The sequence below is a fragment of the Bidens hawaiensis genome, unplaced genomic scaffold, assembly GCF_021521415.1.
Source record: "Bidens hawaiensis isolate Kalapana, Puna unplaced genomic scaffold, B.hawaiensis_p1.1 tig00034993_1, whole genome shotgun sequence".
NCBI lineage: Eukaryota > Viridiplantae > Streptophyta > Magnoliopsida > Asterales > Asteraceae > Bidens > Bidens hawaiensis.
In genome coordinates this window covers 181,631-194,745 of record NW_027496063.1, presented here as the reverse complement: position 1 = coordinate 194,745, position 13,115 = coordinate 181,631, and the positions used below count along the sequence as shown (strand labels likewise).

At 31.0% G+C, this 13,115-nt stretch overlaps 1 pseudogene across 1 annotated transcript; it reads right to left on the bottom strand.

Moving 5' to 3' along the window:
* Positions 1–7,698: 7,698 nt before the first annotated feature.
* LOC143586810 (growth-regulating factor 3-like) lies at positions 7,699–11,380 on the bottom strand (annotated as a pseudogene). The gene is made up of 4 exons (XR_013144759.1): positions 11,275–11,380; positions 10,946–11,134; positions 10,348–10,659; positions 7,699–8,389 (listed from the first exon to the last, which is right to left on the bottom strand). The product of XR_013144759.1 is annotated as a growth-regulating factor 3-like (transcript).
* Between the last annotated feature and the right edge of the window lie 1,735 nt (positions 11,381–13,115).

The window sequence follows — 13,115 nt, the reverse complement described above, 5'->3', positions numbered from 1 at the left end:
ATCGTCCACAGCCGCCAGCGCCAGCCGAACTGCCACCTCTTCGGCTCTTCTCGCCACCAACGCCGACTGGAATACCGGAGCCCGACATTCGTAACCGGTAATACTTAATTTGGGTTGAAATTAGAGTTAAATTGGGTTAAAATAGGGTCGATTTTGTATAAACTCATAGTCAAATTGGGTTAAAATTACTAAATTAGGTTCGAATCATACTGTTGTTTTTTTATGAACTCAGAACTCGATTTGTATGAAACATTTGATTTAGAGTCCATAATCAATGAATTCAAAAATCTTAAAGCTTGTCGGGGCTGCTTTGTAATTCTTCAATCAGGTACTCATTCTCAGATCGTCTTAAATATTTTAGGTCTTTCGTTGTTGAAAAACTATGTATTCGTTTTTTTGTAAGAACGGTCTTTTGAATGAATAAAGAAAAATTAATTATTTAGATTTTATATTGTTTGACCCGACCTGAACCGCCGACTCGAAAATTTTTATATTGTTTGACTTTGACCGACTCAAACCGAACCACTGACCCAAAAATTTTTGGATCCATAACTTCGCCCCCCCCAATAATTTTGCTCAAGCTTCGCCACTGCTTGGCAGTTGGCGGGGCTGGTTTCCCTTTCAGAGGCGGAAGTATTAAGTCCCGATGTCGCCACCAAAAAAATAATTCATGGATCCACCACCGGTCCCTTGCGGTCTTCATCCCCAAGAAAGAAATTGGCTTTCTCCATGGATATGAAGTTGCGGGTTGCTCCAACAAGCGCCATATGCATGCATGAATGGTATTAACATTTCATAAATTAAATATTAAAATTTCAAATAATTAGTTATTTTGGAGTGGAAATATATTTCCTACCGGATATGCTAAAGTAGTGGTAACCTGTAAAATCAGGTTATATATATATTGTGAACCTTTATTAAAAAACCATTCAATTAGAGACTCCTACATTTATTCTTGCATGTTTTTCTCATTACGGATACTTATCAAACTATGAAGAATAAATGTTGAGCCTCTAAATATGGAGAATAGAAATTAAGTCCCTAACTTTAATCATGGTTTTGGAAAATAAAAATGAAATGCTTTCTTAAATTGTATCGATGAAATTGATACAAATGAAATGAGAATGCTCTTATACACATTACACGAAACTATATATATACCTGTCGAGTTACACATGGTAATTAACTTTGGTATATGTCACGTACCCGAAAACTATAATGGGAAATGATACATCTTTAAAAGTTTAATACGCCTTGTAAGACTTAAAAGCATACTTTTGCCTTCAAAATTTATTATGTTTTGTTTCCAGTTATCTTTTAATGCAAATATTACTTCGTTTATAACTTAAAAAACATGTTTTTGTAACACATATTAATTTTAATTATATATTTATTCTAATAAAAGAAAATAATATGGGACATGTGTCATTTAAAGATTCATTCCTACTGTAAATTTGCCGCTCAAGCTATTTTCTATTTTTAATGAAAAATGTTTATGTTAGTATAATCAAAACATATCAATTCATTCTATAATCAAATAATTAATTACCTAAGTTATATGACAATATAATCAAAATATTTATATCTTTAATGAAATCAGATCTACCTATTGTTTATTAAATCAACTAGCTTTAGAACCCGTGTGACTCACAGGAAACTCAAAAGAAATACTATTAAACCTTAGAAATTAAATGATTAAAATAAAAAAAAAAACCTATACTTAATTAAATTAAATAGTTTAATAAGTTCAAATTATATTCTAATGGAATATTCATACGAATACGCGGTGCATTCTCACGCTATTTTCTTCATAATCACGAAAAAAAATGCACCTAGTGATATAAGTTGTAATTATATTTTTTAATAGAATAGTGAATTCAAACAAAAGATGATAAGATGTTTCATTATAAATGGCATAAAAAAAACATCATATATAAAACTTACATTACTAAAACACGCTTTTTTATTACAGATTTGAAAGAGGTGGATGAGAACTCGATGCATCCATGGAGGTTGAATGAATACGTGAGAATAAAATTGCTATTTCATAATTTCTTCTTGTTTTATCTTCTTAAATCTATAAATATCGTTGATTAATTTTACCGCATTAATCTTTTACACTGAAAAGTGTGTATAAATTGATTTAATATAAAAAAGGTAGATATGATTTCATTAAAAATATAAATATTTTTATTATACTGACATAAATAGCCGCATATTTTTAATCTCTATAATTTAGGTAATTAGTTGCTTAATTAAATGATGGATAGCTATGTTTTGATTATACTGACATAAATATATTTTCATTAATAAAAGGAAAATAATTTGAGCAGAAAATTTTGGCTAAAAAAGAATCCCCAAGTGACATGTGTCCCAGTTATTTTACATTAGAATAGTTAGATAGATTTATATACACTTTTGAATGTAGGATATGAACGTGATAAAATTCAATGAATGATATTTATATTTCTAAGATGATAAAGACAAGAAAAAATGATGAATAAATAACAATTTTATTCTCACATATTCATCCAATCTCTATGGATCCATGGTGTTTTCACCAAACTCTTTCAAAATTGTAATACAAAAGCGTGTTTTATTCATGTTAATTTTATATATGATGTTCTTTTTTTATGCCATTCATAATGAAACATCATAACGTTTTTTGTTAGAATTCGTTAACCCACTGAAAATATAATTACAAATTATAAAATCACTAAATGCAATTTTTCGTGATTATGAAGAAATTATGTGAGTATTCACCACGTGTTAGAAAATATAATCTGAACTTATAAAACCATTTAATTTGATAAAAAATATAGTTCATTTTTTTCAATTTAATCAATTTAATTTGTATAGCTTAATTGTATTTATTTTAAGCATTTCGTGTATCCGACGGGTTGTAAAGCTAGTAATAATATTAGGGGAAAATCCCCAAAATAGCCCATCTAGAAAATGAGATTCCAACTTTGTCCCCTAAACTTAATATTTCCAAAAATAGCCATCTGTAACTCATCTTTGACCATGTATTAGAAAATCTTACGTTTCTTTGACGACATGTTAGCATAACACGTCGTCAAAGACGCGTTGGATTTCCAAACACATGGTTAAAGATACTAACACGTCGTCAAAGGCACGTCAGATTTACTAACACATGGTTAAAGATGAATTAGGCTTCCAAACACGTAGTCAAAGATATGTTAGCATCAAACGCGTAGTCGAAGATATGTTAGCTTTTTTGTTTGTTTGTTTTTAATATTATATTTTTATAACTAGTTTAACTTATATTTGTTTTTCATTTATAACTTTTAATATATAAAAGTTTTATATTATTTCGAATATACCGACGAGACATGCTTACTTTTACCTACTGACCGACATAAACTAACTCAAACTCGAGCCATGCCAAATCAATATCGAAATATTCAATAAAATTTGACCCCGCTCGGTTTTAAATAAAATTTATGTCGGTCCGTAGATAAAAGTAAACATTTCTCGTCGGTTTATTCGAAATAATATAAAATTTTATATATTAAAAGTTATAAAAGAAAAACAAAATAAGTAAAACTAGTTATAAAAATATAATATTAAAAAAACAAACAAAAAAGCTAACATATCTTCGACTATGCGTTTGATGCTAACATATTTTTGACTACGTGTTTGGAGGCCTAACATGTCGTCAAAGACGCGTTAAATTTTCTAATACATGGTCAAAGATGAGTTAGAGAGTGCCATTTTTGAAAATATTAAGTTTAGGAGACAAAGTTGAAATCTTATTTTCGAGATGGGCTATTTTGAGGATTTTCCCATAATATTAGACCATTTTCATTGCATAAAACGAAGTGCTTTCACATGGGAGGATGCATGTGGAAGGCTCTATCACATTTTTTAAAGAGGGCCTAACACATTTTCAAATTGTCCATTCAACTAGCCCATCACTTTATATTCCCACCCTTATTATATTAGCTCTTTTGAAGCATACGTTATTAACAAAGCTGTTGAGAGTTTTGTTTAGTAGAGCTGTAGAAGATCACTCAACAAACACGCTTGTAAATATTATCGAACCTTTTTAGACCATTCTAGTTTTTGCAATTTGAACAAACATATTAAATCAAGTTTGGCTGTGCAAATTGTAATATCAAATGAGCACAATCCAATTGATTTTAGCTTATGCAACTAGTTGTTCGCAATTTAAACGTGTATGCTAGTCACAGACACTCTTTTATCAATTTAAATCCTTAATTTACTGTATGTTACTCTGGGTTCTACTTGATTTGAGTAACTAGTGGTTTGATGCATGTTCGCTGAACTTTTCCTGCTATACGTTGTTTTACTCGACTTGTTTTGACCTACCGCTTTTGTCCCTCTCTCAAAAATTTTTGGACTTGTCACTGGTATCACTCTATGTCGTCTGAAGGCTCACCATGTCGTACCCGAATGTCTTTCCTCTCCCCCCCCCCCCCTCCCTCTCTCTCTCTCACTTCATTTATAATAAAATAAATATATTTTTTTTTAGGTTTTTAAATGAATTTCTTTTTTAATAAACAAATAAGGGGACCGAGTCAAGCTAATATTACAGTAAAGAGTTGCAAGCCCAAGAGATAGAAATTAGAACCGACAGACACAGATTCCTCCAGAACCCAAGTTGTCTTTGATAATCGTTCAATTTTTAATACACAAATTGTTGTTATCTAAAAAGTTGCAAACCCGAGAGGTAGTAAATATATGATAAATATAATTATTCATCAATATTACTTGCTTCCTTGGAAACAAAAGAAACTTTTTTTATATCGTTTGTAGGATCGTTCATGGTTACATATTGGATCGGACCTAACCAATATGAACAATATCAGGATTCAAGACTGGTTGCATAGAAAATCTTGAAACGTAGAACAAACCAATCATAACAAATCAAAACTGGCCTATACTAGTATATTTTAGTGGTTTGAAAGACGGGTATACATTAAACCCAAAAAAAAAAAAGGAGCCGAAACTAAAAAAATCGATGGTATGGTTTGGAAAAACCGACCTTACAGTTCGGTTTTGGTTTTGCATAGTCTCAAAATCATTATTTTGGGCCAATTAAATTTTCAGTCAAAAAATTTCAATTTCAAATGGTAAAAGTCGGAAACCAAAACCAAATCGAAAACCAAAACCGAACGGTTTAAAAAGTTAAAACCCCGATTTCGGTTTTTGGTGTGGGTTTAGCCCAAAACTATCCCAAACCGAACAAGGTACACCTCCAGGCTCCAGCTTGTCAGGCTTGGCCGAAACCGCATTTAGTTTTCCTTCAAATCATTGTGATTTCATAAACTATTTTGGACATTTTTCGTTGCTTCAATCCAATGATAAGTTTGTTGTAATGAAAACCTTTTTGTGACTACTAGTACTATTTTAGACGTGGTGGTAGTGACAAAGGATTACACAATATATGCAATATCGGGTGTCTAAAAACAAATATACGTTATTTTTCATAATAATATAATATTACCACTGTTAATTTGTAAGTTTTTATACCTAAGAACAAGTATTTGATAGTAAGTAAGTGAGATTATGTTGGTTAAAAGTGAAAAGCACAAAACGTGGGTTCAAGACTTACCTTTCATTTTCACTTTTGTGTTTTAAAGACAACATTTCTTAAGGCGTGGGCGAAGAATTGGGCCACGTTTATTATTATTTTTTCTATATAATGTTTATTTACAAAATTATCTAAGTTTTCTATTACTCTTATTAATATTAACAAAAGCAGTTTTAAGTTTTAGTTAGCTTAAATTAGTTAACTTTTTAGCAAAACTAAATATATCAGTTAAGTTTTAGTTAACCTAGGGGAAAGTAAACTTACAAACTAAAAAGGCGTACTAACTGTTCGAATCAAATAGTGTAATTATATATACTAGTATAATTATGTAAGTAATTACACTACGATGCAATTACACTGTGTTATAATTACACTACTTTATTCACACAGTTAGCACAATAATTTAATTTTTATTTAATCCCAAACCCAGTTAACCTAAACATATTACCGTCAATATGGCCCAAAAGTTTTTGATAAGAGAAGAGGTGAAGATGGTTGCCCCGTCAAAGATAGCTGGTTGATGATAATTTGATTGTAATCATGTGGAGAAGGGTGCTCATGAGAAAAGTTTTGTCTTGATGGGACGAAGAAGTCGACATAGCGAAAAACGGGTCCATGCAATAGAAGTCCGCAGTAGGGTGTTGAAAAAAGATAGATATGAAAGAGGAACTAGGCTGATGGTCTGATACCATGTAAAGGATTTAGGAAATTAAATACAGCAATAAGGGTAGATTGAGAATGTATTTATCTACCTATACTAATAAAAGAAAATAATACGAACACATGGCATTCTAATGTTAATCCTCACTATTAAATTCCCGTCTAAATCACTTTTTTTCTATTGATGGAAAAGAAAAAGAAATATATTGGTTCTAAATATAGTATTGATTATAAATTCAACATACCATATTAATTGATTAATCTCCATTGATTGAATTATTAATGCTATAAATTATGTTGTAAACATACTTAATATAAAAAGATATTAATATATATATATATATATATAATGACTTGTCATAAAGATATTTTCTTTAAAATTAAAATGTATATAAAAGAGTTTGTGTTTAAAGATTAGACTAACATTTAATTTTTGAGACATCTTCATATTAAAGAAAAACTATAATAATTTTGTTTACTTTTTACAAATATCCAATATTTAAAAGTCTTAAAAATCATAGACAAAATTTTTATTTTTTATATTTAGTATAACACTATTGTGCCAGTTGAACAACAATGCATTTATAAGGACATCATAAAAGCTGTTCAAAAAAGAAAATCTGGTGTCTTTTTTGGTTTATGGTTTATGGTATAGAGTGAAAAACATTTTTGTGAAAGGCTTTAACTATATCTTTCAGATCTAAAGGTTTCATTGTTTTAAATGTTGCTTCCAGTGATATTGCTTCATTATTGTATACTGATGGTAGAACATTGGATGATATAAAGCGACTATATTGGTAATACATTTTTTAAAATTAATATTGTATTTGTATTAAATTATTCATTGTAATTTATACATTAACTTATACCGTGTAATACACGGGTTTCTAAAGCTAGTAATTAATAAACTAAAAAGATAAAAAAATATCCTACAAAAGAGAACAACAAATATATAAATTATATACATGAATAATATGCATATATATATATATATCTATCTAATTGGTAATATACAAGCTAGACTTGTATATTTAGTTCAAATTACAAAATTTTTCCCCTCTTAACTCCAAATGAAAGTACAACTTTCGTCTGCAAACACTAGCTAGCTTTGACGGATATCATTTTATATACTTATACTTGTCTTAGACAATCTAGTTCCATACAACAGCAACACTTTTCAATTCTCTCAGACCACGAATTGATTGTATAGTAGGCATTAGCCCATAGTTACATCATCACAAGCCGGTGCCAAACACCGTTTATGTGGGAGAGGGAAAGGGGCAACTTTTTACAACGAATCAATATGCTTGTTTTACATTAGAAAAAAAAAAGATTAAAAGATAATTGTATTTTGGTGAAAACCATATTTGATAGTGTTTTCTTATAGTTAAAGTCCCTTCATTATACATAGTCTTATAGTATAAGACTATGTATACCGTTAAAGTCCCTGCAAACATATACTCTTAACTTAGTGTGAGATTGTATAAAACAATGAAGCAACTAATTAAATTATTTCACAAACACATGAGCATGCATTAATGTATGAACATGCACATACACAAACAAAACACACATAAATAAATACAGACACCTACCTAGCTTATCAAACAATGTTGTAAGGTTTGTTAGAACCATGATCATTCATGTGTACCACAATCTCACAAACAAACACCAAATACAATCAGATTAAAACAAACAAATTAAAAAAAAAAAAACCAAAACCCTCGTCCATGACAAACCAAAGCGAGTACAACAATCAAGTGCTAACATAACTAGTCTCAGAAGCCGTAGTAGACGATCCACGCTGCAACTGATTTAAAACACTCGTCGGTGACGACAAATTTGACACCGAAGATGACCTCAATGCTTCAGCAAGGGGCCCGCCCATTGAACCCGCATGGTGGGTGCCCCACATCATACCCCAATTTAAAGGACCGCGTTCACGGTCAACGTTGACTTCATCACGATGACCAACATCATTGTTGCCAGTTGACAGTTTCAAAGAGAAATCAGAAGGTGTGCCTCCTGGCACTGAAATGGAGAGGCTGGTGGCTAGCACTTCTTGTTCTTCAACTGTTCTTGGCCAATCATTAAAGAATGGTCGCAGAATTCGACCGGTTGATGGTTTCGTGTCGTTTTCAGATATTTCACCTAGTGAGGATCCATATGTACCCTTGTCAATACTGGAAGATTCTGGGATCCTGCAATGTAAGGTATAATGTTCTTTAATAATCTTTCCTGAACTAAAAATACATTTATATGAACTTTACATATATTAGCTACATATGTGTAAGTCATGTAACCCAAGTATACATGTATTTGTATAGGGACACTTCAATATAAAAGCATATGAATAAATTAGCTTGATAGTTTTTACATATATTTGTTGCCCATGAGCATTCCCAGCCAGTCTCCTATCACCATCTCTATAATTACACTGAAAACACTATAATTCTCTCTCATATTCAATTAAATAACACATTTATCATTACAGTTTTCTCTTAGACAAACAAAATTCTCCCAAAACTATAAAAAAGCACTATATTTTCTCTGTTCATCCTATAATTTTCACTCACTAACCCCACCATATAATTTGTAAAATCCACAATAAGTTAAGATCGCTCTTATGTTAAAAAGAAATGATGTTATACAAATGTACTTTCCATATGTGTGTATGCATATATATATATAGGGTAATGTTAAAATGAAAACCCACCTGAGTTGTGAAAACCCTATGTAACATCGTTTTTTTTTTGTTACATGTAATATATATTGTAACATTTAATACAAAACATCGAAACATAAAAAAAATGTTATGTTATTTTTTAATATTTTTTTACTAATTTTTATATATGTTTTCAGGAGAGAGGAAAAGCTATATTTATATTTACATTTTTTATTCACTTTAATTATGAACCACAAAATTTAAACATTAATTAAAAACATATAATCAAGAATTATAGGTTTTATTTTATACTTAACATATATACATATATATATAGTGTGTGTGTAGGATGACATTGAGTAGATGTGAAGTAAACAGATGGGAAATTAGTAGTTGGTTGCAGGATGAGGGTACAGTGAAGAGATGAGTGGCTGGGGTGAGTTTAGCACCAGATTGACCCAAACAATTCAAACATGGGACCCTATATCTTTGTCTTTACCTGCCAGTGGGTTCCACCAATCTAAGACATGTTTTTTATATCAATTTCCACAAAATATATGTCCTTTTTAACTTTATTCTAATTTACAACCTTTTAATATTTTTGTTTTTATTAATATAATTTTATGTATTAATATTTATCAATTATCGTACTTGATAAATAATAACAAAAAAACATTCATAGCCATGTTGGTTTTTAAGGGCTTTTCCCTGGAACTAAAATTGTAGAAATTTTGTAGAAAATTCATGTGATTATCTTTTATACATCATATATAACTATTAATGTGAGTACTAGAGCTTTTACGATTCTATCAAACATGCACTATTAAACTATAGGTAAGCTACAAAATTAAGGTATTCGGTTAATACATGAATTGGCTGCCCCCTACCGGTATAGCATTGGGCGGACCTACTTTTATAACATGCTTGTTATGTTATTAATGTAACATATTATTTGATACCTGTTAGCATGTGATATTTATTAATTCAAACACGCATACTGACACTGATTTTCTAGAAAAATCATATAGGTAAATTTTTCATAGATCCTCAACTAAAAGACAAAGACATAAACTTCATAGCCTGAAACCAAATTTTTTATAAATCCATTCAAGAAATTTCAAAATGCAAAATGTGTGTTCCAAAAAGCCAACAAAATCTAATATTAAAAGGCAATGGCATCTCACACCACAAGTAAACAAGTAAAATGCCAAATTGATGAAGGGTAATATCGTAAACTAGTACGTAAAAATATATTCTTTGCCAGAAGGATGACAAAGAAAGGATAACTTTCACTGTAACTTAGGGTTCCCCTTTTATTATACCAAGAACATTATGTTTCCTACACTTGAAGTATAGTACAACTATTTATGTATATTTTAGAACAAAAATAATTTTAGAACCAAAAAATAAATAAAGGACTCATCAGTCTAGGGTATAGGGTAGCCTTACCTTTGATTCAAATGGAGTTGATCAATAAAAGCAGAAACACCACTCGCACCAGCCACAGCCGTATTCGGCTTAACACCACCCCTTAAAGAAGAGACGGTGTTACTCGAGACTGTGGCTGATGAGGGTGTGGGAATTTCCACAGGCTTTCTTGAACGGTTGCGTCCGCGATGGATGTGCCGCTCACAATACTTGTGACCGGTTACCACATCGCGCGAACACCGCCATTTTTTACCGTCTGTTCTCTTACACCTCCCGGGCTCCGGATCCATTCCTCCTCTTCCCCAATACCCTCCACTTGTTTGGTACACTAGTACATACACATTTATACACAAAACATATATATAATATAAGATATTATGATTTAAAATAGATAATAAAAGTAAGGGGTTGTTTGGTAGCCTGTTAGAGTATTAGTTATTTTATTAAAATGCTACATTTGAATCAGTCAAATGCTATGAAGCCTGTTAATTAATGAATAATTTTTAGAAACACGATGATCAACTTATACAAAGGCTACACATATTATAGGTCAGGCTTCTTAATGACTCAGCACAAGGCTACCAAACAAGTATGAGTATATATGAGTGACTTACAAGGTGGGAAATTGGAAGATGGGAAACAAGGGTGGTTAAGGTTGTTATTTGTGTTGAGTAGAAGGTGTAGAAGCTGTGGAGGGATGGGGGAGCCAGTGAGCATGTGTCTGAATATTAATGCTTGGAGTTCAAGCTCCTGCCATTGTCCTATGCTGAAGTAACCACTCATCACTCCCTCCATCATATCTTCTTCAACAATACATACAAAACAAATAAAAAGTAAGTCTTTTAACAAACTTCAAAGCAAAACCATCAAACATTTATAAATGCAATATAATATTTTATATATATATATATAGAGAGAGAGAGAGAGAGATGTGTATATATACTTTTGGTTGAGGAAGATGTGGTTTCAGAGGAGAAAAGAGGTAGAGCAAGTGATGGAGACTGTCTAGAAGGAGAAGAAGAAGAATGGTGGTGATGATGGAAGTCCATTGAAGGGAGACAGACAGAAGAGATATTTGTTCAAAGTGGAGACAGTGAGATATATAGCAAGATGTGATTTTGGACTATGTGTTATGTTTATATAATAAAAAGGTTATTTTTATATAACAAAAACACCAGTCGAGTCTGTGGCAATGTTGTCTGGGAAGATGTGCGAGTTTTGGAAGTCTCCCACTAGATGGAAGCCTAGGGCACTTGAATAATAATAAAGATGTTAAGACATGACAGTTGAGAGATTAAATACTCTTACTTTTTTATTCACTTTTTTGAATAATAATGAAGTTTTATGTTAAGAGTATTCTATTTGTATACGTACAAATGTACAAGGTATTTAGGAAGGTTAAAAAGTTTTTATTTTCAGTTAAGTATATTTCAATTTCAAAACTAAAACTTGGAATGGCTTTTGTTAGGTGGCAAATTAAATGTTTTGCTTTGGTTAAGTTACCAAGACTATGAAATATACAAGAATTTATGCTTTTACATTGATGAGTGAATAAAAGTCACCGCATAGTTATAAGATAAGCATGGAAAGACTCAATAAATATTAGATTAACAAATTTAAGATTTTAAGAAACTTGATATTACACAAACCAAAACAATAAAGATGATAATAATAGTTAAGAGAAGTAGGTAACATAAAAATCATTTGCTCAATAGATATTAGCAACTTTTTTTAAGTATGAAATTTATTTTTACTATTAATACTGAACAAAATGATTCAATTATAATAGAGAGGTTGGTAAGCGAGCAAAAAAGTTGTGACATCACCCCCTTTTGAATGGTAACCGATCTTAATGAAGACAAAGTTATAGTAATTCGATGTCGATAAGTTATTATGCACGACCTGCTTAACTTTTTTCAGAAACATAACAGCTGCGGAGGCAAGAGAATTAAATAATCAAAATGAAGAGAAGTAGGCACGTAGCAAACTAAAAGACTGCACAAACACCATGTCTCGTAGGAAGTGTAAATCAATCTTTAGTTTTTTTGCACATTAGTGAGAAACTAGATTGGCTCAACATCATAGAGTGATTGGACTAGCTGACTAGGTAGGGTGATGTTAATCTCTTGAAGTTATGAAGTATAAACATAATCGAACGAAGCACCACATTATGTTGGCAAGGAGCACATTATTCGTTGGTAGATGAATTATATTCTTTCTTGGAGCTCCGGTTAATAAGATTGAGCCTAAGAAAAACATGTTATGCGATGGTAAATGTGCGATCATCTTAAATTCATTGCATCAATAATTTTAAAATCCGACTTACTTATCATTTATAACATACACCGAAAATTTTAAAACAATATATAATTTCATTACAATTTCTAAAACTTTCGAATTAATGAATTTCTACAACTTAGGATATCCTAAAACTTTCTTCTTGAGTAAGGTAGTCCAAAGATGCCGTGCTTACTTGCTACTAAAACTTTCTTCTCTAGTAAGGTAGTCTAAAGAAGCGTCCGGGATGTTTTGGGGTGGGAAGGCGTTTCCTACAAAGCGCCTGATGGGAGAAGAGATGCATGTGGGGGAAGAAGATGACCACTGATGGGTTAGGTTGATTTCTTTTATTTTTAATAAAAATATAATAATAATAATAATAATTATTATAACAATAATAATAATAAAGTAATGATTAGAAGTGGGCTTCATCCACTACACCCCATTTGTCAAAAAATAAAAATAAAATAAAAACGTTTATCTAGCATCCCAGTTTCATAAAAAAAT